The sequence below is a fragment of the Juglans microcarpa x Juglans regia genome, chromosome 1D, assembly GCF_004785595.1.
Source record: "Juglans microcarpa x Juglans regia isolate MS1-56 chromosome 1D, Jm3101_v1.0, whole genome shotgun sequence".
Taxonomy (NCBI): domain Eukaryota; kingdom Viridiplantae; phylum Streptophyta; class Magnoliopsida; order Fagales; family Juglandaceae; genus Juglans; species Juglans microcarpa x Juglans regia.
The window spans coordinates 23,849,973-23,856,413 of NC_054594.1; positions in this window are offsets into that span (position 1 = coordinate 23,849,973).

Below are 6,441 nucleotides of genomic sequence, written 5' to 3' on the forward strand. Positions count from 1 at the left end.
ATGGTTATTATACATAGCATTCATATTAACAATACAAAGAACATATAAAAAGGTAGGGCTGCAACCACACGCGTTCATATCTCCAGCGTAATTGATGGACTTACCACAAGTGGGGAATACCTACAATTAGGTTAATTATCGTTGATTTTTAATTAAGCTAGCAACTTGAAACTAAATCTCTACTGCAATATCCATCATATGCAAGAAGAGTTTAAATAACGTTGTACTACTATTAATAGCTTGCCTATGAGGCATGTAGCCATTAGAATCACTTACAGGTGCATTACTAACTTCTTTGTATTCATCCAATTGTTTATCCAATGGACCAAGTTTAAAGTCTCCTATCACCAACACTCTTTGAAAGGGCCTGTAGCATAAATACAAATCCTTATATAGCTAGGATGAAATTGTATATTCATCCTAGCTATATCAGAAGACCAGCTCATGTGTTAATTAAGGATGATGGGTTGCACAGAAAAACAAAAATTCTGTCAAGTTCAAGTTTAAGTTGAGGAAATTAACCTTAACTCAGGAATTCTGAAAATGAATTTTTCTAGTCAGAAAGAGGATCTGAATCTGTGGATAGATCATCCAGGTCAGAGCAATAACTATCACCAACGCCATCGTCTGAACCAGATGTTGCCTCTGCGTCATCAATAAAATCCCCGCCTGGTTGGTGCTGAGTAGACTTCACATTCATTGTTGATGCATCAAACTCGGTTGGTTCTATATCAGGCCTATGTAGTGGAGTTGCCACACCGACATCAACACATTCAACATTTCTATGTACACTTTCAGATTCATCGTCTTGATAGGCATCACGGTCCTTTCAAATTCATGGTCCTCGGACATGTGCACTGGTGGGATGTCATATACATTCCTATTTGTGAATTTTTGTACAACATACCAACTACCTTTAACCCTTCTATCTTTGACGTAAAAACATTGTTCAGCTTGGCATGCCAAGATAAATAGTTCGTCCTTGTACCATGTCCGGTCGACATTGATACTAGTCATATGTATCCACTCGAACACCTCGTTTTGGATCACCAACGTCAAACCATTCACATTTAAACAAGTAGACACGCGCCATCCCATGTAATGTAAGTCAACAACATCATTTAAGGCACCATAGAAGTCCAAATTGTTTGATTCCTCGTCACCAGTTATTAACACTCCTGAATTTTGAGTCCGTCTACGTTGCTCTTGATTCATTATGTGGAACCTTTTTCCATTCACTATGCAAGCAGCGTGCGATGCAACACAATGGTAAGGGCCGCATGCTAAAGCATATAGATTGTCAGAAGCTTCACCAGGGTTATCTTTACACATAGTTTGGACTTGGCAAATTAACCAAAAATGTCGATCAATCGTTTAAGTCACGATAAGATTTAGTTGTGCGACATTGAACATTATGCATTGACTATATAGACAAGTTGGGCAACCAACACGTTTCTTGAACCATGAACGGAAATTCTATTTCATGAGTTCGCTCGACATGAGTTGGATTCTTTTGCTTACATATTCCATAGTGCTCCCTGCACACGTGGAAAGAACGGATATGCAAGAAGATTTATGAGTGTAATATACTACCAAAATATGTGTAGTAACCAAAATAACATCTTTAACTGAGTTGGTTAAAGAAGCTTATAGATGGAAAGAGTCAAATGGGGTAAAGATGCATACTTTATGTAGCCAGTAATCTCTATGCAGTTGTTAAGCACGAACCAACAAGCTGAGGTGAATAGTTTTGGTTCTAATTCCACAGATGATGCCGTACCCATTGGATGAACTTTTTGGATGAAAATTTTAAACCCATCACTCCCATCCTCTTCGACACCATCAATGTTGTGGTCAACTCGGTTGAACCTCGTCTCAACATCTTCGAGATACATCGAGCAAAAAGTCAACCATTCAACATGAATGTAGGCTTCTGCTATTGATCCTTCTGGACAAGCCTTATTTTTTACATATCGTTTGAATTTCCCAAGAAACCTCTCAAATGGGTACATCCACCTATATTGAACTGGGCCTGCAAGCAATGCCTCACGGGACAAATGGAGGGCTAAGTGGACCATCACATCGAAGAATGAAGGAGGGAAAATCATCTCCAACTTGCATAGAATGAGGACGATATCAACTTCCAGTTGCGCTAAACGTTCTACATTTAATGTTCGAATGCATATCTCTTTGAAGAAAGAGCTAAGTTCGGTCAAAGGTAAAGCAATATCTTTTCTTAAGCAACCCGCTGCTGCAACAGGAAGTAGTCTTTGCAAGAAAACATGGTAGTCATGACTTGTCAACCTAGAGATCTTACAGTCACGAATAGAAACACAACGTGAAATATTGGTCGTGAAACCATTTGGAAATTTCACATCGACCAACCACTAACAAAACGCTGTCCTTTCAGCTTCATATAACGTAAAAGCTGCTTGTGGCATTAAACACCAGTCACCTTGATGCATCAGATGTAATTCCTTTCTTATACCCAAAGCGGCCAGGTCACGGCATGCATTAATATTATCTTTACTTTTTCCAAGAATGTTCATTAATGTGCCGAGTAAATTGTCACAAATGTTCTTTTCAATATACATAACGTCAAGATTATGTCGAAGCTGAAGTGTGGACCAATAAGGTAAGTTGAAGAATATACTTCTCTTCGTCCAATTCAACTCTTCAGAAGTGCGTTTTCTCTTCTTATGAGATTTCCCAAATTCAACATCCCCAAGAAGAGTTAGTTGACTTAATATATTCGGCCCTGATAATACACTTGGCAGCATGCGATGATCTTCCCTACCATTGAACAGAGTTTTTTTTTTTCTGCCATATGTGGTTTGCCAGTAAAAACCGATGATGTCCCATATAGGTGTGCTTTCGGCCAAAGGTTAACCAGCTTGAATCCGTACCTACATTGCATGAAGGACAGGCTAATTTTCCTTTAGTTGACCATCTTGACAGGTTATCATATGCAGGAAAATCGTTTATTGTCCATAGTAAAGCAGCATGCAATCTGAATGTTTCCTTCTTGCAGGCATCATATGTATGTACCCCATTTTCCCATAGATCATTCAATTCATCTACCAACGGCTACAAGTATACATCAATATCATTTCCTGGTGATTTTGGACCAGGAATAATGAGAGACATGATAAAGAATTGCTCTTTCATGCACAGCCACGGAGGCAAGTTGTACGGCACAAGAATCACAGGCCATATACTATAAGGTCTCGCAAGATTGTTGAAAGGATTGAAACCATCACTCGCTAAACCAAGCCTGACATTGCGAGCATCTTTAGAAAACCAACTATGATCTTTATCGAATGTAGTTCACACTACTGAATCGGCATGATGCCTCATAATATTACCATCACTAACTCGTTGCTCTTTATGCCATCTCATATCAGTTGAAATCTTAGCAGACATATATAACCGTTGCAACCTCGGCTTTAAAGGGAAATGACACAACACCTTCTGAGGGATTAAACAGTTCCTATGTGTGTTTGACAACCACCTAGGGGCCTTGCATTTTGGGCACTCAGTCATATCGGCATTGTCCTTCCAGAATAAAATGCAGTCGTTAGGAAAGGCATGGATTTTGTTGTAATTGAATCCCAACCCCCGCTCTAATGACCGTGACTCCTCGTATGAGTGAAGCAACTGAGCCTCGAGAAAAGCAGACCTGAACAAATCGAGCATAAGGTCAAATGACTTTATTGACCAACCCCCAATGGTTTTAATGTGCAGCAACTTCACAATAAATGAGAGCTTTGAAAACTTTTTACAGCCCTCGAAAAGTGGACGACGGGCATCATCCAATAGTTTCTCAAATGACAAGGTTGGTGTAGGCTCGGTTATAGGTGGCTGAGCTCCAGCATCGGTGCCGTCTGAGGGTGCATCCAAGAACGTACCTTCCCTGATATCATCTAGCATCTGCTCCATGTCATCAATGTATTCGTCTTCATAACTAGGTGAGGCACCACCATGGTCAACACTAACATTCAAATTTCCTCCTCCCCATGAAATATCCACTGCTTGTAATTCAGGTTAATCCCATTTATGAATAAGTGGGTTTCAACCTCACTTATAGGTAGGAAGATATTATTATAGCACGAATGACATGGACACCAAATGTCATCACTTCCCAATACGTGGCATCGTGCTAGTGTGAGGAACTATTGAACCCCTTCAGTGTATTGTGCTGACATAACTCGATCATTAAGATCCATCCAACTCCTGTCCATCTAGAAAACAAAGAAGTCGTTATTAGTACGACATATAGAAGGGGGAAGATAGACCTAATGGCACAACGCAACATATGTTTTGGCCAAGAATCACCATCACTTGTCGAACACAATGAAAGTGGTTAGGCAAACATTTTGATTGGTAAATTATGAAAGGGCATCTTTCATAAAGTTTTAATATACTTGGTCAACTATATGACCAAGACCGGTTGAACACCTTGTACTGTTAAACAAAGTACAAACAGGTTCACGAGTAAATGTAAATTTTAGCAATTGACACAGTACTATCAATTTAGTAGAGAAAGCATCTCCTTCGACAAAACTGTCATCCCCTCTTGTCACAGCTAGCCATAAAGATACTTGAGGGCAGTTTCGTCAAAATAGTCATAAGATATAGCACTGTTTAGTTCTCAAAATGACGTTACTAACCAGTTTTCTTTTGTTTCTACCTAGAAATATTTATTTAAGTATTTTTCTTCTATCTAAGCCCCCCAAAAAACATTATGGCATATTAAGAAAATGAGATTTTGTTAATCATTTCGGAGGAATAAGCCCTATATCGATGAAAAATGATTGTTAACAGAGAATTAAGAATGAGAGGAGACCGATTAAGAAGTAAAAGGGACTCAGCAGGAAACTTCACAAAGCTAGGAGGTGATTGTTCCAAGAGAGTTTACGATGTATTTATATGGAAAGCTATTTCAGATGTTCTTCCTACTGAAATCAATCTGATTAAGAGAAGAGTTAAAGAAAAATCGCATAGGTTGCCTTAGGAACATCATAAGTTTCACAACATTGACAGATGATTTCAAACAGAGGAAGTTGATGGACACGGTCATGAAACAATCACATTTGCTATGGACAATTAGATTAATTAACACAAAGGCAGAATATAGAGATATATATTGACACAGGATACATAAACATTTAAAATGCTGCCAAATAGTTTCTTAGGACATGATGTGACTCATCTGAACAACAAGTGTTAAACCTAGATGAACCACTAATTAGCCACATACAATTCGGACAAAATTAATAATTTTGGCAAAAATTTCAATTGAACATGTCGCATGACCCAGCTGATAGAGGATCCAATCCGGGCATTATAATTAAAGAAAAATATCTATTGACTAGACTGGAATTAGAGGTGATTAATGGATGCATGGAATAATTCACAAAGAAATGGATGAAAGGAATATTTAATAGGGTTGAAACATTAGGCTGTACAAGGCGGTGCAACAAAAAAAATACCTTCACCATAAGGGGATTTGTGAAAGTCGTCGTGGTCAATTCAGTAACACATCAATTCCTGGATGGTGGTCCTCTTGCTATTAATTAAAGATCCTTCCTCCAAGCTTATTAGGAGTAAGTTGTTGATATTACCAATGATTCACCTAAAACAAACACAAAGAGTTTGAAGTCAAGAGTTAGCTAGCTTGGGGGTTGAGAGAGATTTCCTGGATAATTAATTAATTTTGTTGGTCAAATATTTAATCGGCGTTTGTGTATAATAGTAACACAATAACAGTACATCCATGTTATGCTAAAGGTCATCTCAGTTGCTTGCATTCGCTAACATGTCACAGTGGACTTAATAATTGAGTGATAAAAGTATTTACTGATTAATGAAAGCTGCCATATTTTTTTCAAACAGTAACTAAATGTATGAAAGCATTAAGTGATGAAAGCTTATTCAACGTATGCGGGGTTTTAACAAGCAGGTGAACAACTTCGGATTAGTGTTTATTAATCAGGGCCCAAGAAAAAAAAGAATTGGAAAATCTGGCTAGAGTTTTATGTAATAACACAAGAAAGAAATTAGTTTTCTCATAAATAGTTTTAGCTACTTATATTTAGAAAATCTGTTGATTAACTATAAGGAAGGGTATAAAAGTGAATATCATAAACAAATATTACAGCGGCCAAAAGATCCAAGTGAGAGGAAAAAAATACCATAACAGAAACCTTAACCTCAAAATTTTCCGGAAAGCAGGTGTGAATGAAAGTTTTATAGTATTGATAAGTAGGTGTGCATGAAAGTCCGTATGTAACAAACTAAGAACAAGAGTGTGGGAAGCTATCTACTTACGACTCTTATTGGATCAATCCGCATAATCATCACTTATTTGTTCTGCTCCGTATCAAACCTGTGGACATAGGAAGGTATCAAGGTTCAACTGATTTCAACTTTAGCAACTAA